The 20,444-nt window shown below is 46.9% G+C and overlaps 1 long non-coding RNA gene across 1 annotated transcript in view; it reads left to right on the plus strand.

Moving 5' to 3' along the window:
• LOC140690323 (uncharacterized) overlaps positions 1-20,444 on the plus strand; it is a 1,184,725-nt gene that overhangs the window by 462,973 nt on the left and 701,308 nt on the right. The window lies entirely within an intron of this gene.

Here is a 20,444-nt window from a genome sequence, read left to right on the forward strand (position 1 = left end):
AGAGACGTTCGTTCATCCAGCACAAAGGGAACGGGTTGCAGGAGAAACTCTTACTCTGGTTTCTCAGTCTGTTTCCGAGTGCCGGATAGAAGTGCTTGCCATTTTCACTGTAAAACCGTGTTGGAGCTTGTACTTCCCCATATATATGTATGGAGTGGAGTTGGCAACTGAAAAGAAACTTTGTGTTCCCTTCAAGCTAGGTGAAGGACGGCTTTCACACACACTTATCTCTCAGAACTGAGCATGTGGAGAGACGTTCGTTCATCCAGCACAAAGGGAACGGGTTGCAGGAGAAACCCTTTCTCTGATTTCTCTGTCTGTTTCCTAGTGCCGGTTTGAAGTGCCTGCCGTTTTCACTGTAAAACCGAGTTGGAGCTTGTATCACCCCATATATATGTATGGAGTGGAGTTGGCAACTGAAAAGAAACTTTGTGTTCCTTTCAAGCTAGGTGAAGGACGGCTTTAACACACAATTATCTCTCAGAACTGAGCATGTGGAGAGACGTTCGTTCATCCAGCACAAAGGGAACGGGTTGCAGGAGAAACCCTTACTCTGGTTTCTCAGTCTGTTTCCTAGTGCCGGTTAGAAGTGCCTGCCGTTTTCACTGTAAAACAGAGTTGGGGCTTGTACCTCCCCATATATATGTATGGAGTGGAGTTGGCAACTGAAAAGAAACTTTGTGTTCCCCTCAAGCTAGGTGAAAGACGGCTTTCACACACACATATCTCTCAGAACTGAGCATGTGGAGAGACGTTCGTTCATCCAGCACAAAGGGAACGGGTTGCAGGAGAAACCCTTACTCTGGTTTCTCAGTCTGTTTCGTATTGCCGGTTTGAAGTGCCTGCCGTTTTCACTGTCAAACCGAGTTGGAGCTTGTACCTCCCCATATATATGTATGGAGTGGAGTTGGCAACTGAAAAGAAACTTTGGGTTCCCTTCAAGCTAGGTGAAGGACGGCTTTCACACACACTTATCTCTCAGAACTGAGCATGTGGAGAGACGTTCTTTCATCCAGCACAAAGGGAACGGGTTGCAGTAGAAACTCTTACTATGGTTTCTAATTCTGTTTCCTAGTGCCGGTTAGAAGTGCTTGCCATTTTCACTGTAAAACCGAGTTGGAGCTTGTACCTCCCCATATATATGTATGGAGTGGAGTTGGCAACTGAAAAGAAACTTTGTGTTCCCTTCAAGCTAGGTGAAGGACGGCTTTCACACACACTTATCTCTCAGAACTGAGCATGTGGAGAGAAGTTCGTTCATCCAGCACAAAGGGAACCGGTTGCAGGAGAAACCCTTTCTCTGATTTCTCTGTCTGTTTCCTAGTGCCGGTTTGAAGTGCCTGCCGTTTTCACTGTAAAACCGAGTTGGAGCTTGTATCTCCCCATATATATGTATGGAGTGGAGTTGGCAACTGAAAAGAAACTTTGTGTTCCCTTCAAGCTAGGTGAAGGACGGCTTTCACACACACTTATCTCTCAGAACTGAGCATGTGGAGAGACGTTCGTTCATCCAGCACAAAGGGAACGGTTTGCAGGAGAAACCATTACTCAGGTTTCTCACTCTGTTTCCTAGTGCCGGTTTGAAGTGCCTGCCGTTTTCACTGTAAAACCGAGTTGGAGCTTGTACCTCCCCATATATATGTATGGAGTGGAGTTGGCAACTGAAAAGAAACTTTGTGTTCCCTTCAAGCTAGGTGAAGGACGGCTTTCACACACACTTATCTCTCAGAACTGAGCATGTGGAGAGACGTTCGTTCATCCAGCACAAAGGGAACGGGTTGCAAGAGAAACCCTTTCTCTGGTTTCTCAGTCTTTTTCCTAGTGCCGGTTTGAAGTGCCTGCCGTTTTCACTGTAAAACCGAGTTGGAGCTTGTACCTCCCCATATATATGTATGGAGTGGAGTTGGCAACTGAAAAGAAACTTTGTGTTCCCTTCAAGCTAGGTGAAGGACGGCTTTCACACACACTTATCTCTCAGAACTGAGCATGTGGAGAGACGTTCGTTCATCCAGCACAAAGGGAACGGGTTTCAGGAGAAACCCTTACTCTGGTTTCCCAGTCTGTTTCCTAGTTCCGGTTTGAAGTGCCTGCCGTTTTCACTGTAAAACCGAGTTGGAGCTTGGACCTCCCCATATATATGTATGGCGTGCAGTTGGCAACTGAAAAGAAACTTTGTGTTCCCTTCAAGCTAGGTGAACGACGGCTTTCACACCCACTTATCTCTCAGAACTGAGCATGTGGAGAGACGTTCGTTCATCCAGCACAAAGGGAACGGGTTGCAGGAGAAACCCTTACTCTGGTTTCTCAGTGTGTTTCCTAGTGCCGGTTTGAAGTGCCTGCCGTTTTCACTGTAAAACCGAGTTGGAGCTTGTACCTCCCCATATATATGTATGGAGTGGAGATTGCAACTGAAAAGAAACTTTGTGTTCCCCTCAAGCTAGGTGAAGGACGGCTTTCACACACACTTATCTCTCAGAACTGAGCATGTGGAGAGACGTTCGTTCATCCAGCACAAAGGGAACGGGTTGCAGGAGAAACCCTTACTCTGGTTTCTCAGTCTGTTTCCTAGTGCCGGTTTGAAGTGCCTGCCGTTTTCACTGTCAAACCGAGTTGGAGCTTGTACCTCCCCATATATATGTATGGAGTGGAGTTGGCAACTGAAAAGAAACTTTGTGTTCCCTTCAAGCTAGGTGAAGGACGGCTTTCACACACACTTATCTCTCAGAACTGAGCATGTGGAGAGACGTTCGTTCATCCAGCACAAAGGGAACGGGTTGCAGGAGAAACTCTTACTCTGGTTTCTCAGTCTGTTTCCGAGTGCCGGATAGAAGTGCTTGCCATTTTCACTGTAAAACCGTGTTGGAGCTTGTACTTCCCCATATATATGTATGGAGTGGAGTTGGCAACTGAAAAGAAACTTTGTGTTCCCTTCAAGCTAGGTGAAGGACGGCTTTCACACACACTTATCTCTCAGAACTGAGCATGTGGAGAGACGTTCGTTCATCCAGCACAAAGGGAACGGGTTGCAGGAGAAACCCTTTCTCTGATTTCTCTGTCTGTTTCCTAGTGCCGGTTTGAAGTGCCTGCCGTTTTCACTGTAAAACCGAGTTGGAGCTTGTATCACCCCATATATATGTATGGAGTGGAGTTGGCAACTGAAAAGAAACTTTGTGTTCCTTTCAAGCTAGGTGAAGGACGGCTTTAACACACAATTATCTCTCAGAACTGAGCATGTGGAGAGACGTTCGTTCATCCAGCACAAAGGGAACGGGTTGCAGGAGAAACCCTTACTCAGGTTTCTCATTCTGTTTCCTAGTGCCGGTATGAAGTGCCTGCCGTTTTCACTGTAAAACCGAGTTGGAGCTTGTACCTCCCCACATATATATATGGAGTGGTGTTGGCAACTGAAAAGAAACTTTGTGTTCCCTTCAAGCTAGGTGAAGGACGGCTTTCACACACACTTATCTCTCAGAACTGAGCATGTGGAGAGACTTTCGCTCATCCAGCACAAAGGGAACGGTTTGCAGGAGAAACCCCTACTCTGGTTTCTCAGTCTGTTTCCTAGTGCCGGTTTGAAGTGCCTGCCGTTTTCACTGTAAAACCGAGTTGGAGCTTGTACCTCCCCATATATATGTATGGAGTGGAGTTGGCAACTGAAAAGAAACTTTGTGTTCCCTTCAAGCTAGGTGAAGGACGGCTTTCACACACAATTATCTCTCAGAACTGAGCATGTGGAGAGACGTTCGTTCATCCAGCACAAAGGGAACGGGTTGCAGGAGAAACCCTTTCTCTGGTTTCTCAATCTGTTTCCTAGTGCCGGTTTGAAGTGCCTGCCGTTTTCACTGTAAAACCGAGTTGGAGCTTGTACCTCCCCATATATATGTATGGAGTGGAGTTGGCAACTGAAAAGAAACTTTGGGTTCCCTTCAAGCTAGGTGAAGGACGGCTTTCACACACACTTATCTCTCAGAACTGAGCATGTGGAGAGACGTTCGTTCATAGAGCACAAAGGGAACGGGTTGCAGGAGAAACTCTTACTCTGGTTTCTCAGTCTGTTTCCGAGTGCCGGATAGAAGTGCTTGCCATTTTCACTGTAAAACCGTGTTGGAGCTTGTACTTCCCCATATATATGTATGGAGTGGAGTTGGCAACTGAAAAGAAACTTTGTGTTCCCTTCAAGGTAGGTGAAGGACGGCTTACACACACACTTATCTCTCAGAACTGAGCATGTGGAGAGACGTTCGTTCATCCAGCACAAAGGGAACGGGTTGCAGGAGAAACCCTTTCTCTGATTTCTCTGTCTGTTTCCTAGTGCCGGTTTGAAGTGCCTGCCGTTTTCACTGTAAAACCGAGTTGGAGCTTGTATCACCCCATAAATATGTATGGAGTGGAGTTGGCAACTGAAAAGAAACTTTGTGTTCCTTTCAAGCTAGGTGAAGGACGGCTTTCACACACACTTATCTCTCAGAACTGAGCATGTGGAGAGACGTTCGTTCATCCAGCACAAAGGGAACGGGTTGCAGGAGAAACCCTTACTCTGGTTTCTCAGTCTGTTTCCTAGTGCCGGTTTGAAGTGCCTGCCGTTTACACTGTAAAACCGAGTTGGAGCTTGTACCTCCCCATATATATGTATGGAGTGGAGTTGGCAACTGAAAAGAAACTTTGTGTTCCCTTCAAGCTAGGTGAAGGACGGCTTTCACACACACTTATCTCTCAGAACTGAGCATGTGGAGAGACGTTCGTTCATCCAGCACAAAGGGAACGGGTTGCAGGAGAAACCCTTTCTCTGGTTTCTCAGTCTGTTTCCTAGTGCCGGGTTGAAGTGCCTGCCGTTTTCACTATAAAAACGAGTTGGAGCTTGTACCTCCCCTTATATATGTATGGAGTGGATTTGGCAACTGAAAAGAAACTTTGTGTTCCATTCAAGCTAGGTGAAGGATGGCTTTCACACACACTTATCTCTCAGAACTGAGCATGTGGAGAGACATTAGTTCATCCAGCACAAAGGGAACGGGTTTCAGGAGAAACCCTTACTCTGGTTTCTCAGTCTGTTTCCTAGTGCCGGTTTGAAGTGCCTGCCGTTTTCACTGTAAAACCGAGTTGGAGCTTGTACCTCCCCATATATATGTATGGAGTGGAGTTGGCAACTGAAAAGAAACTTTGTGTTCCCTTAAAGCTAGGTGAAGGACGGCTTTCACACACACTTATCTCTCAGAACTGAGCATGTGGAGAGACGTTCGTTCATCCAGCACAAAGGGAACGGGTTTCAGGAGAAACCCTTACTCTGGTTTCTCAGTCTGTTTCCTAGTGCCGGTTTGAAGTGCCTGCCGTTTTCACTGTAAAACCGAGTTGGAGCTTGTACCTCCCCATATATACGTATGGAGTGGAGTTGGCAACTGAAAAGAAACTTTGTGTTCCCCTCAAGCTAGGTGAAGGACGGCTTTCACACACACTTTTCTCTCAGAACTGAGCATGTGGAAAGAGGTTCGTTCATCCAGCACAAAGGGAACGGGTTGCAGGAGAAACCCTTACTCTGGTTTCTCAGTCTGTTTCCTAGTGCCGGTTTGAAGTGCCTGCCGTTTTCACTGTAAAACCGAGTTGGAGCTTGTACCTCCCCATATATATGTATGGATTGGAGTTGACAACTGAAAAGAAACTTTGTGTTCCCTTCAAGCTAGGTGAAGGACGGCTTTCACACACACTTATCTCTCAGAACTGAGCATGTGGAGAGACGTTCGCTCATACAGCACAAAGGGAACGGTTTGCAGGAGAAACCCTTACTCTGGTTTCTCAGTCTGTTTCCTAGTGCCGGTTTGAAGTGCCTGCCGTTTACACTGTAAAACCGAGTTGGAGCTTGTACCTCCCCATATATATGTATGGAGTGGAGTTGGCAACTGAAAAGAAACTTTGTGTTCCCTTCAAGCTAGGTGAAGGACGGCTTTCACACACACTTATCTCTCAGAACTGAGCATGTGGAGAGACGTTCGTTCATCCAGCACAAAGGGAACGGGTTGCAGGGGAAACCCTTACTCTGGTTTCTCAGTCTGTTTCCTAGTGCCGGTTTGAAGTGCCTGCCGTTTTCACTGTAAAACCGAGTTGGAGCTTGGACCTCCCCATATATATGTATGGAGTGGAGTTGGCAACTGAAAAGAAACTTTGTGTTCCCTTCAAGCTAGGTGAAGGTCGGCTTTCACACACACTTATCTCTCTGAACTGAGCATGAGGAGAGACGTTCGTTCATCCAGCACAAAGGGAACGGTTTGCAGGAGAAACCCTTACTCTGGTTTCTCAGTCTGTTTCCTAGTGCCGGTTTGAAGTGCCTGCCGTTTTCACTGTAAAACCGAGTTGGAGCTTGTACCTCCCCATATATATGTATGGAGTGGAGTTGGCAACTGAAAAGAAACTTTGTGTTCCCTTCAAGCTAGGTGAAGGACGGCTTTCACACACACTTATCTCTCAGAACTGAGCATGTGGAGAGACGTTCGTTCATCCAGCACAAAGGGAACGGGTTGCAGGAGAAACCCTTAGTCTGGTTTCTCAGCCTGTTTCGTAGTGCCGGTTTGAAGTGCCTGCCGTTTTCACTGTCAAACCGAGTTGGAGCTTGTACCACCGCATATATATGTATGGAGTGGAGTTGGCAACTGAAAAGAAACTTTGTGTTCCCTTCAAGCTAGGTGAAGGACGGCTTTCACACACACTTATCTCTCAGAACTGAGCATGTGGAGAGACGTTCGTTCATCCAGCACAAAGGGAACGGGTTGCAGGAGAAACCCTTACTCTGGTTTCTCAGTCTGTTTCCTAGTGCCGGTTTGAAGTGCCTGCCGTTTTCACTGTAAAACCGAGTTGGAGCTTGTACCTCCCCATATATATGTATGGAGTGGAGTTGGCAACTGAAAAGAAACTTTGTGTTCCCTTCAAGCTAGGTGAAGGACGGCTTTCACACACACTTATCTCTCAGAACTGAGCATGTGGAGAGACGTTCGTTCATCCAGCACAAAGGGAACGGGTTGCAGGGGAAACCCTTACTCTGGTTTCTCAGTCTGTTTCCTAGTGCCGGTTTGAAGTGCCTGCCGTTTTCACTGTAAAACCGAGTTGGAGCTTGGACCTCCCCATATATATGTATGGAGTGGAGTTGGCAACTGAAAAGAAACTTTGTGTTCCCTTCAAGCTAGGTGAAGGTCGGCTTTCACACACACTTATCTCTCTGAACTGAGCATGAGGAGAGACGTTCGTTCATCCAGCACAAAGGGAACGGTTTGCAGGAGAAACCCTTACTCTGGTTTCTCAGTCTGTTTCCTAGTGCCGGGTTGAAGTGCCTGCCGTTTTCACTATAAAAACGAGTTGGAGCTTGTACCTCCCCTTATATATGTATGGAGTGGATTTGGCAACTGAAAAGAAACTTTGTGTTCCATTCAAGCTAGGTGAAGGATGGCTTTCACACACACTTATCTCTCAGAACTGAGCATGTGGAGAGACATTCGTTCATCCAGCACAAAGGGAACGGGTTTCAGGAGAAACCCTTACTCTGGTTTCTCAGTCTGTTTCCTAGTGCCGGTTTGAAGTGCCTGCCGTTTTCACTGTAAAACCGAGTTGGAGCTTGTACCTCCCCATATATATGTATGGAGTGGAGTTGGCAACTGAAAAGAAACTTTGTGTTCCCTTAAAGCTAGGTGAAGGACGGCTTTCACACACACTTATCTCTCAGAACTGAGCATGTGGAGAGACGTTCGTTCATCCAGCACAAAGGGAACGGGTTTCAGGAGAAACCCTTACTCTGGTTTCTCAGTCTGTTTCCTAGTGCCGGTTTGAAGTGCCTGCCGTTTTCACTGTAAAACCGAGTTGGAGCTTGTACCTCCCCATATATACGTATGGAGTGGAGTTGGCAACTGAAAAGAAACTTTGTGTTCCCCTCAAGCTAGGTGAAGGACGGCTTTCACACACACTTTTCTCTCAGAACTGAGCATGTGGAAAGAGGTTCGTTCATCCAGCACAAAGGGAACGGGTTGCAGGAGAAACCCTTACTCTGGTTTCTCAGTCTGTTTCCTAGTGCCGGTTTGAAGTGCCTGCCGTTTTCACTGTAAAACCGAGTTGGAGCTTGTACCTCCCCATATATATGTATGGATTGGAGTTGACAACTGAAAAGAAACTTTGTGTTCCCTTCAAGCTAGGTGAAGGACGGCTTTCACACACACTTATCTCTCAGAACTGAGCATGTGGAGAGACGTTCGCTCATACAGCACAAAGGGAACGGTTTGCAGGAGAAACCCTTACTCTGGTTTCTCAGTCTGTTTCCTAGTGCCGGTTTGAAGTGCCTGCCGTTTACACTGTAAAACCGAGTTGGAGCTTGTACCTCCCCATATATATGTATGGAGTGGAGTTGGCAACTGAAAAGAAACTTTGTGTTCCCTTCAAGCTAGGTGAAGGACGGCTTTCACACACACTTATCTCTCAGAACTGAGCATGTGGAGAGACGTTCGTTCATCCAGCACAAAGGGAACGGGTTGCAGGGGAAACCCTTACTCTGGTTTCTCAGTCTGTTTCCTAGTGCCGGTTTGAAGTGCCTGCCGTTTTCACTGTAAAACCGAGTTGGAGCTTGGACCTCCCCATATATATGTATGGAGTGGAGTTGGCAACTGAAAAGAAACTTTGTGTTCCCTTCAAGCTAGGTGAAGGTCGGCTTTCACACACACTTATCTCTCTGAACTGAGCATGAGGAGAGACGTTCGTTCATCCAGCACAAAGGGAACGGTTTGCAGGAGAAACCCTTACTCTGGTTTCTCAGTCTGTTTCCTAGTGCCGGTTTGAAGTGCCTGCCGTTTTCACTGTAAAACCGAGTTGGAGCTTGTACCTCCCCATATATATGTATGGAGTGGAGTTGGCAACTGAAAAGAAACTTTGTGTTCCCTTCAAGCTAGGTGAAGGACGGCTTTCACACACACTTATCTCTCAGAACTGAGCATGTGGAGAGACGTTCGTTCATCCAGCACAAAGGGAACGGGTTGCAGGAGAAACCCTTAGTCTGGTTTCTCAGCCTGTTTCGTAGTGCCGGTTTGAAGTGCCTGCCGTTTTCACTGTCAAACCGAGTTGGAGCTTGTACCACCGCATATATATGTATGGAGTGGAGTTGGCAACTGAAAAGAAACTTTGTGTTCCCTTCAAGCTAGGTGAAGGACGGCTTTCACACACACTTATCTCTCAGAACTGAGCATGTGGAGAGACGTTCGTTCATCCAGCACAAAGGGAACGGGTTGCAGGAGAAACCCTTACTCTGGTTTCTCAGTCTGTTTCCTAGTGCCGGTTTGAAGTGCCTGCCGTTTTCACTGTAAAACCGAGTTGGAGCTTGTACCTCCCCATATATATGTATGGAGTGGAGTTGGCAACTGAAAAGAAACTTTGTGTTCCCTTCAAGCTAGGTGAAGGACGGCTTTCACACACACTTATCTCTCAGAACTGAGCATGTGGAGAGACGTTCGTTCATCCAGCACAAAGGGAACGGGTTGCAGGAGAAACCCTTAGTCTGGTTTCTCAGTCTGTTTCGTAGTGCCGGTTTGAAGTGCCTGCCGTTTTCACTGTCAAACCGAGTTGGAGCTTGTACCTCCCCATATATATGTATGGAGTGGAGTTGGCAACTGAAAAGAAACTTTGGGTTCCCTTCAAGCTAGGTGAAGGACGGCTTTCACACACACTTATCTCTCAGAACTGAGCATGTGGAGAGACGTTCTTTCATCCAGCACAAAGGGAACGGGTTGCAGTAGAAACTCTTACTATGGTTTCTAATTCTGTTTCCTAGTGCCGGTTAGAAGTGCTTGCCATTTTCACTGTAAAACCGAGTTGGAGCTTGTACCTCCCCATATATATGTATGGAGTGGAGTTGGCAACTGAAAAGAAACTTTGTGTTCCCTTCAAGCTAGGTGAAGGACGGCTTTCACACACACTTATCTCTCAGAACTGAGCATGTGGAGAGAAGTTCGTTCATCCAGCACAAAGGGAACCGGTTGCAGGAGAAACCCTTTCTCTGATTTCTCTGTCTGTTTCCTAGTGCCGGTTTGAAGTGCCTGCCGTTTTCACTGTAAAACCGAGTTGGAGCTTGTATCTCCCCATATATATGTATGGAGTGGAGTTGGCAACTGAAAAGAAACTTTGTGTTCCCTTCAAGCTAGGTGAAGGACGGCTTTCACACACACTTATCTCTCAGAACTGAGCATGTGGAGAGACGTTCGTTCATCCAGCACAAAGGGAACGGTTTGCAGGAGAAACCATTACTCAGGTTTCTCACTCTGTTTCCTAGTGCCGGTTTGAAGTGCCTGCCGTTTTCACTGTAAAACCGAGTTGGAGCTTGTACCTCCCCATATATATGTATGGAGTGGAGTTGGCAACTGAAAAGAAACTTTGTGTTCCCTTCAAGCTAGGTGAAGGACGGCTTTCACACACACTTATCTCTCAGAACTGAGCATGTGGAGAGACGTTCGTTCATCCAGCACAAAGGGAACGGGTTGCAAGAGAAACCCTTTCTTTGGTTTCTCAGTCTGTTTCCTAGTGCCGGTTTGAAGTGCCTGCCGTTTTCACTGTAAAACCGAGTTGGAGCTTGTACCTCCCCATATATATGTATGGAGTGGAGTTGGCAACTGAAAAGAAACTTTGTGTTCCCTTCAAGCTAGGTGAAGGACGGCTTTCACACACACTTATCTCTCAGAACTGAGCATGTGGAAAGACGTTCGTTCATCCAGCACAAAGGGAACGGGTTTCAGGAGAAACCCTTACTCTGGTTTCCCAGTCTGTTTCCTAGTTCCGGTTTGAAGTGCCTGCCGTTTTCACTGTAAAACCGAGTTGGAGCTTGGACCTCCCCATATATATGTATGGCGTGCAGTTGGCAACTGAAAAGAAACTTTGTGTTCCCTTCAAGCTAGGTGAACGACGGCTTTCACACACACTTATCTCTCAGAACTGAGCATGTGGAGAGACGTTCGTTCATCCAGCACAAAGGGAACGGGTTTCAGGAGAAACCCTTACTCTGGTTTCCCAGTCTGTTTCCTAGTTCCGGTTTGAAGTGCCTGCCGTTTTCACTGTAAAACCGAGTTGGAGCTTGGACCTCCCCATATATATGTATGGCGTGCAGTTGGCAACTGAAAAGAAACTTTGTGTTCCCTTCAAGCTAGGTGAACGACGGCTTTCACACACACTTATCTCTCAGAACTGAGCATGTGGAGAGACGTTCGTTCATCCAGCACAAAGGGAACGGGTTGCAGGAGAAACCCTTACTCTGGTTTCTCAGTGTGTTTCCTAGTGCCGGTTTGAAGTGCCTGCCGTTTTCACTGTAAAACCGAGTTGGAGCTTGTACCTCCCCATATATATGTATGGAGTGGAGATTGCAACTGAAAAGAAACTTTGTGTTCCCCTCAAGCTAGGTGAAGGACGGCTTTCACACACACTTATCTCTCAGAACTGAGCATGTGGAGAGACGTTCGTTCATCCAGCACAAAGGGAACGGGTTGCAAGAGAAACCCTTACTCTGGTTTCTCAGTCTGTTTCCTAGTGCCGGTTTGAAGTGCCTGCCGTTTTCACTGTAAAACCGAGTTGGAGCTTGTACCTCCCCATATATACGTATGGAGTGGAGTTGGCAACTGAAAAGAAACTTTGTGTTCCCCTCAAGCTAGGTGAAGGACGGCTTTCACACACACTTTTCTCTCAGAACTGAGCATGTGGAAAGAGGTTCGTTCATCCAGCACAAAGGGAACGGGTTGCAGGAGAAACCCTTACTCTGGTTTCTCAGTCTGTTTCCTAGTGCCGGTTTGAAGTGCCTGCCGTTTTCACTGTAAAACCGAGTTGGAGCTTGTACCTCCCCATATATATGTATGGAGTGGAGTTGGCAACTGAAAAGAAACTTTGTGTTCCCTTCAAGCTAGGTGAAGGACGGCTTTCACACACACTTATCTCTCAGAACTGAGCATGTGGAGAGACGTTCGCTCATACAGCACAAAGGGAACGGTTTGCAGGAGAAACCTTTACTCTGGTTTCTCAGTCTGTTTCCTAGTGCCGGTTTGAAGTGCCTGCCGTTTACACTGTAAAACCGAGTTGGAGCTTGTACCTCCCCATATATATGTATGGAGTGGAGTTGGCAACTGAAAAGAAACTTTGTGTTCCCTTCAAGCTAGGTGAAGGACGGCTTTCACACACACTTATCTCTCAGAACTGAGCATGTGGAGAGACGTTCGTTCATCCAGCACAAAGGGAACGGGTTGCAGGGGAAACCCTTACTCTGGTTTCTCAGTCTGTTTCCTAGTGCCGGTTTGAAGTGCCTGCCGTTTTCACTGTAAAACCGAGTTGGAGCTTGGACCTCCCCATATATATGTATGGAGTGGAGTTGGCAACTGAAAAGAAACTTTGTGTTCCCTTCAAGCTAGGTGAAGGTCGGCTTTCACACACACTTATCTCTCTGAACTGAGCATGAGGAGAGACGTTCGTTCATCCAGCACAAAGGGAACGGGTTGCAGGAGAAACCCTTAGTCTGGTTTCTCAGTCTGTTTCGTAGTGCCGGTTTGAAGTGCCTGCCGTTTTCACTGTCAAACCGAGTTGGAGCTTGTACCTCCCCATATATATGTATGGAGTGGAGTTGGCAACTGAAAAGAAACTTTGGGTTCCCTTCAAGCTAGGTGAAGGACGGCTTTCACACACACTTATCTCTCAGAACTGAGCATGTGGAGAGACGTTCTTTCATCCAGCACAAAGGGAACGGGTTGCAGTAGAAACTCTTACTATGGTTTCTAATTCTGTTTCCTAGTGCCGGTTAGAAGTGCTTGCCATTTTCACTGTAAAACCGAGTTGGAGCTTGTACCTCCCCATATATATGTATGGAGTGGAGTTGGCAACTGAAAAGAAACTTTGTGTTCCCTTCAAGCTAGGTGAAGGACGGCTTTCACACACACTTATCTCTCAGAACTGAGCATGTGGAGAGAAGTTCGTTCATCCAGCACAAAGGGAACCGGTTGCAGGAGAAACCCTTTCTCTGATTTCTCTGTCTGTTTCCTAGTGCCGGTTTGAAGTGCCTGCCGTTTTCACTGTAAAACCGAGTTGGAGCTTGTATCTCCCCATATATATGTATGGAGTGGAGTTGGCAACTGAAAAGAAACTTTGTGTTCCCTTCAAGCTAGGTGAAGGACGGCTTTCACACACACTTATCTCTCAGAACTGAGCATGTGGAGAGACGTTCGTTCATCCAGCACAAAGGGAACGGTTTGCAGGAGAAACCCTTTCTCTGGTTTCTCACTCTGTTTCCTAGTGCCGGTTTGAAGTGCCTGCCGTTTTCACTGTAAAACCGAGTTGGAGCTTGTACCTCCCCATATATATGTATGGAGTGGAGTTGGCAACTGAAAAGAAACTTTGTGTTCCCTTCAAGCTAGGTGAAGGACGGCTTTCACACACACTTATCTCTCAGAACTGAGCATGTGGAGAGACGTTCGTTCATCCAGCACAAAGGGAACGGGTTGCAAGAGAAACCCTTTCTTTGGTTTCTCAGTCTGTTTCCTAGTGCCGGTTTGAAGTGCCTGCCGTTTTCACTGTAAAACCGAGTTGGAGCTTGTACCTCCCCATATATATGTATGGAGTGGAGTTGGCAACTGAAAAGAAACTTTGTGTTCCCTTCAAGCTAGGTGAAGGACGGCTTTCACACACACTTATCTCTCAGAACTGAGCATGTGGAAAGACGTTCGTTCATCCAGCACAAAGGGAACGGGTTTCAGGAGAAACCCTTACTCTGGTTTCCCAGTCTGTTTCCTAGTTCCGGTTTGAAGTGCCTGCCGTTTTCACTGTAAAACCGAGTTGGAGCTTGGACCTCCCCATATATATGTATGGCGTGCAGTTGGCAACTGAAAAGAAACTTTGTGTTCCCTTCAAGCTAGGTGAACGACGGCTTTCACACACACTTATCTCTCAGAACTGAGCATGTGGAGAGACGTTCGTTCATCCAGCACAAAGGGAACGGGTTGCAGGAGAAACCCTTACTCTGGTTTCTCAGTGTGTTTCCTAGTGCCGGTTTGAAGTGCCTGCCGTTTTCACTGTAAAACCGAGTTGGAGCTTGTACCTCCCCATATATATGTATGGAGTGGAGATTGCAACTGAAAAGAAACTTTGTGTTCCCCTCAAGCTAGGTGAAGGACGGCTTTCACACACACTTATCTCTCAGAACTGAGCATGTGGAGAGACGTTCGTTCATCCAGCACAAAGGGAACGGGTTGCAAGAGAAACCCTTTCTCTGGTTTCTCAGTCTGTTTCCTAGTGCCGGTTTGAAGTGCCTGCCGTTTTCACTGTAAAACCGAGTTGGAGCTTGTACCTCCCCATATATATGTATGGAGTGGAGTTGGCAACTGAAAAGAAACTTTGTGTTCCCTTAAAGCTAGGTGAAGGACGGCTTTCACACACACTTATCTCTCAGAACTGAGCATGTGGAGAGACGTTCGTTCATCCAGCACAAAGGGAACGGGTTTCAGGAGAAACCCTTACTCTGGTTTCTCAGTCTGTTTCCTAGTGCCGGTTTGAAGTGCCTGCCGTTTTCACTGTAAAACCGAGTTGGAGCTTGTACCTCCCCATATATACGTATGGAGTGGAGTTGGCAACTGAAAAGAAACTTTGTGTTCCCCTCAAGCTAGGTGAAGGACGGCTTTCACACACACTTTTCTCTCAGAACTGAGCATGTGGAAAGAGGTTCGTTCATCCAGCACAAAGGGAACGGGTTGCAGGAGAAACCCTTACTCTGGTTTCTCAGTCTGTTTCCTAGTGCCGGTTTGAAGTGCCTGCCGTTTTCACTGTAAAACCGAGTTGGAGCTTGTACCTCCCCATATATATGTATGGATTGGAGTTGACAACTGAAAAGAAACTTTGTGTTCCCTTCAAGCTAGGTGAAGGACGGCTTTCACACACACTTATCTCTCAGAACTGAGCATGTGGAGAGACGTTCGCTCATACAGCACAAAGGGAACGGTTTGCAGGAGAAACCCTTACTCTGGTTTCTCAGTCTGTTTCCTAGTGCCGGTTTGAAGTGCCTGCCGTTTACACTGTAAAACCGAGTTGGAGCTTGTACCTCCCCATATATATGTATGGAGTGGAGTTGGCAACTGAAAAGAAACTTTGTGTTCCCTTCAAGCTAGGTGAAGGACGGCTTTCACACACACTTATCTCTCAGAACTGAGCATGTGGAGAGACGTTCGTTCATCCAGCACAAAGGGAACGGGTTGCAGGGGAAACCCTTACTCTGGTTTCTCAGTCTGTTTCCTAGTGCCGGTTTGAAGTGCCTGCCGTTTTCACTGTAAAACCGAGTTGGAGCTTGGACCTCCCCATATATATGTATGGAGTGGAGTTGGCAACTGAAAAGAAACTTTGTGTTCCCTTCAAGCTAGGTGAAGGTCGGCTTTCACACACACTTATCTCTCTGAACTGAGCATGAGGAGAGACGTTCGTTCATCCAGCACAAAGGGAACGGGTTGCAGGAGAAACCCTTACTCTGGTTTCTCAGTCTGTTTCCTAGTGCCGGTTTGAAGTGCCTGCCGTTTTCACTGTAAAACCGAGTTGGAGCTTGTACCTCCCCATATATATGTATGGAGTGGAGTTGGCAACTGAAAAGAAACTTTGTGTTCCCTTCAAGCTAGGTGAACGACGGCTTTCACACACACATATCTCTCAGAACTGAGCATGTGGAGAGACGTTCGTTCATCCAGCACAAAGGGAACGGGTTGCAGGAGAAACCCTTAGTCTGGTTTCTCAGTCTGTTTCGTAGTGCCGGTTTAAAGTGCCTGCCGTTTTCACTGTCAAACCGAGTTGGAGCTTGTACCACCGCATATATATGTATGGAGTGGAGTTGGCAACTGAAAAGAAACTTTGTGTTCCCGTCAAGCTAGGTGAAGGACGGCTTTCACACACACTTATCTCTCAGAACTGAGCATGTGGAGAGACGTTCGTTCATCCAGCACAAAGGGAACGGGTTGCAGGAGAAACCCTTACTCTGGTTTCTCAGTCTGTTTCCTAGTGCCGGTTAGAAGTGCCTGCCGTTTTCACTGTAAAACAGAGTTGGGGCTTGTACCTCCCCATATATATGTATGGAGTGGAGTTGGCAACTGAAAAGAAACTTTGTGTTCCCCTCAAGCTAGGTGAAAGACGGCTTTCACACACACATATCTCTCAGAACTGAGCATGTGGAGAGACGTTCGTTCATCCAGCACAAAGGGAACGGGTTGCAGGAGAAACCCTTAGTCTGGTTTCTCAGTCTGTTTCGTATTGCCGGTTTGAAGTGCCTGCCGTTTTCACTGTCAAACCGAGTTGGAGCTTGTACCTCCCCATATATATGTATGGAGTGGAGTTGGCAACTGAAAAGAAACTTTGGGTTCCCTTCAAGCTAGGTGAAGGACGGCTTTCACACACACTTATCTCTCAGAACTGAGCATGTGGAGAGACGTTCTTTCATCCAGCACAAAGGGAACGGGTTGCAGTAGAAACTCTTACTATGGTTTCTAATTCTGTTTCCTAGTGCCGGTTAGAAGTGCTTGCCATTTTCACTGTAAAACCGAGTTGGAGCTTGTACCTCCCCATATATATGTATGGAGTGGAGTTGGCAACTGAAAAGAAACTTTGTGTTCCCTTCAAGCTAGGTGAAGGACGGCTTTCACACACACTTATCTCTCAGAACTGAGCATGTGGAGAGAAGTTCGTTCATCCAGCACAAAGGGAACCGGTTGCAGGAGAAACCCTTTCTCTGATTTCTCTGTCTGTTTCCTAGTGCCGGTTTGAAGTGCCTGCCGTTTTCACTGTAAAACCGAGTTGGAGCTTGTATCTCCCCATATATATGTATGGAGTGGAGTTGGCAACTGAAAAGAAACTTTGTGTTCCCTTCAAGCTAGGTGAAGGACGGCTTTCACACACACTTATCTCTCAGAACTGAGCATGTGGAGAGACGTTCGTTCATCCAGCACAAAGGGAACGGTTTGCAGGAGAAACCATTACTCAGGTTTCTCACTCTGTTTCCTAGTGCCGGTTTGAAGTGCCTGCCGTTTTCACTGTAAAACCGAGTTGGAGCTTGTACCTCCCCATATATATGTATGGAGTGGAGTTGGCAACTGAAAAGAAACTTTGTGTTCCCTTCAAGCTAGGTGAAGGACGGCTTTCACACACACTTATCTCTCAGAACTGAGCATGTGGAGAGACGTTCGTTCATCCAGCACAAAGGGAACGGGTTGCAAGAGAAACCCTTTCTCTGGTTTCTCAGTCTGTTTCCTAGTGCCGGTTTGAAGTGCCTGCCGTTTTCACTGTAAAACCGAGTTGGAGCTTGTACCTCCCCATATATATGTATGGAGTGGAGTTGGCAACTGAAAAGAAACTTTGTGTTCCCTTCAAGCTAGGTGAAGGACGGCTTTCACACACACTTATCTCTCAGAACTGAGCATGTGGAGAGACGTTCGTTCATCCAGCACAAAGGGAACGGGTTTCAGGAGAAACCCTTACTCTGGTTTCCCAGTCTGTTTCCTAGTTCCGGTTTGAAGTGCCTGCCGTTTTCACTGTAAAACCGAGTTGGAGCTTGGACCTCCCCATATATATGTATGGCGTGCAGTTGGCAACTGAAAAGAAACTTTGTGTTCCCTTCAAGCTAGGTGAACGACGGCTTTCACACCCACTTATCTCTCAGAACTGAGCATGTGGAGAGACGTTCGTTCATCCAGCACAAAGGGAACGGGTTGCAGGAGAAACCCTTACTCTGGTTTCTCAGTGTGTTTCCTAGTGCCGGTTTGAAGTGCCTGCCGTTTTCACTGTAAAACCGAGTTGGAGCTTGTACCTCCCCATATATATGTATGGAGTGGAGATTGCAACTGAAAAGAAACTTTGTGTTCCCCTCAAGCTAGGTGAAGGACGGCTTTCACACACACTTATCTCACAGAACTGAGCATGTGGAGAGACGTTCGTTCATCCAGCACAAAGGGAACGGGTTGCAGGAGAAACCCTTACTCTGGTTTCTCAGTCTGTTTCCTAGTGCCGGTTTGAAGTGCCTGCCGTTTTCACTGTCAAACCGAGTTGGAGCTTGTACCTCCCCATATATATGTATGGAGTGGAGTTGGCAACTGAAAAGAAACTTTGTGTTCCCTTCAAGCTAGGTGAAGGACGGCTTTCACACACACTTATCTCTCAGAACTGAGCATGTGGAGAGACGTTCGTTCATCCAGCACAAAGGGAACGGGTTGCAGGGGAAACCCTTACTCTGGTTTCTCAGTCTGTTTCCTAGTGCCGGTTTGAAGTGCCTGCCGTTTTCACTGTAAAACCGAGTTGGAGCTTGGACCTCCCCATATATATGTATGGAGTGGAGTTGGCAACTGAAAAGAAACTTTGTGTTCCCTTCAAGCTAGGTGAAGGTCGGCTTTCACACACACTTATCTCTCTGAACTGAGCATGAGGAGAGACGTTCGTTCATCCAGCACAAAGGGAACGGGTTGCAGGAGAAACCCTTACTCTGGTTTCTCAGTCTGTTTCCTAGTGCCGGTTTGAAGTGCCTGCCGTTTTCACTGTAAAACCGAGTTGGAGCTTGTACCTCCCCATATATATGTATGGAGTGGAGTTGGCAACTGAAAAGAAACTTTGTGTTCCCTTCAAGCTAGGTGAACGACGGCTTTCACACACACATATCTCTCAGAACTGAGCATGTGGAGAGACGTTCGTTCATCCAGCACAAAGGGAACGGGTTGCAGGAGAAACCCTTAGTCTGGTTTCTCAGTCTGTTTCGTAGTGCCGGTTTAAAGTGCCTGCCGTTTTCACTGTCAAACCGAGTTGGAGCTTGTACCACCGCATATATATGTATGGAGTGGAGTTGGCAACTGAAAAGAAACTTTGTGTTCCCGTCAAGCTAGGTGAAGGACGGCTTTCACACACACTTATCTCTCAGAACTGAGCATGTGGAGAGACGTTCGTTCATCCAGCACAAAGGGAACGGGTTGCAGGAGAAACCCTTACTCTGGTTTCTCAGTCTGTTTCCTAGTGCCGGTTAGAAGTGCCTGCCGTTTTCACTGTAAAACAGAGTTGGGGCTTGTACCTCCCCATATATATGTATGGAGTGGAGTTGGCAACTGAAAAGAAACTTTGTGTTCCCCTCAAGCTAGGTGAAAGACGGCTTTCACACACACATATCTCTCAGAACTGAGCATGTGGAGAGACGTTCGTTCATCCAGCACAAAGGGAACGGGTTGCAGGAGAAACCCTTAGTCTGGTTTCTCAGTCTGTTTCGTATTGCCGGTTTGAAGTGCCTGCCGTTTTCACTGTCAAACCGAGTTGGAGCTTGTACCTCCCCATATATATGTATGGAGTGGAGTTGGCAACTGAAAAGAAACTTTGGGTTCCCTTCAAGCTAGGTGAAGGACGGCTTTCACACACACTTATCTCTCAGAACTGAGCATGTGGAGAGACGTTCTTTCATCCAGCACAAAGGGAACGGGTTGCAGTAGAAACTCTTACTATGGTTTCTAATTCTGTTTCCTAGTGCCGGTTAGAAGTGCTTGCCATTTTCACTGTAAAACCGAGTTGGAGCTTGTACCTCCCCATATATATGTATGGAGTGGAGTTGGCAACTGAAAAGAAACTTTGTGTTCCCTTCAAGCTAGGTGAAGGACGGCTTTCACACACACTTATCTCTCAGAACTGAGCATGTGGAGAGAAGTTCGTTCATCCAGCACAAAGGGAACCGGTTGCAGGAGAAACCCTTTCTCTGATTTCTCTGTCTGTTTCCTAGTGCCGGTTTGAAGTGCCTGCCGTTTTCACTGTAAAACCGAGTTGGAGCTTGTATCTCCCCATATATATGTATGGAGTGGAGTTGGCAACTGAAAAGAAACTTTGTGTTCCCTTCAAGCTAGGTGAAGGACGGCTTTCACACACACTTATCTCTCAGAACTGAGCATGTGGAGAGACGTTCGTTCATCCAGCACAAAGGGAACGGTTTGCAGGAGAAACCATTACTCAGGTTTCTCACTCTGTTTCCTAGTGCCGGTTTGAAGTGCCTGCCGTTTTCACTGTAAAACCGAGTTGGAGCTTGTACCTCCCCATATATATGTATGGAGTGGAGTTGGCAACTGAAAAGAAACTTTGTGTTCCCTTCAAGCTAGGTGAAGGACGGCTTTCACACACACTTATCTCTCAGAACTGAGCATGTGGAGAGACGTTCGTTCATCCAGCACAAAGGGAACGGGTTGCAAGAGAAACCCTTTCTCTGGTTTCTCAGTCTGTTTCCTAGTGCCGGTTTGAAGTGCCTGCCGTTTTCACTGTAAAACCGAGTTGGAGCTTGTACCTCCCCATATATATGTATGGAGTGGAGTTGGCAACTGAAAAGAAACTTTGTGTTCCCTTCAAGCTAGGTGAAGGACGGCTTTCACACACACTTATCTCTCAGAACTGAGCATGTGGAGAGACGTTCGTTCATCCAGCACAAA

Source organism: Vicugna pacos, chromosome 30 (assembly GCF_048564905.1).
Source record: "Vicugna pacos chromosome 30, VicPac4, whole genome shotgun sequence".
In the NCBI taxonomy this organism is placed as follows: domain Eukaryota; kingdom Metazoa; phylum Chordata; class Mammalia; order Artiodactyla; family Camelidae; genus Vicugna; species Vicugna pacos.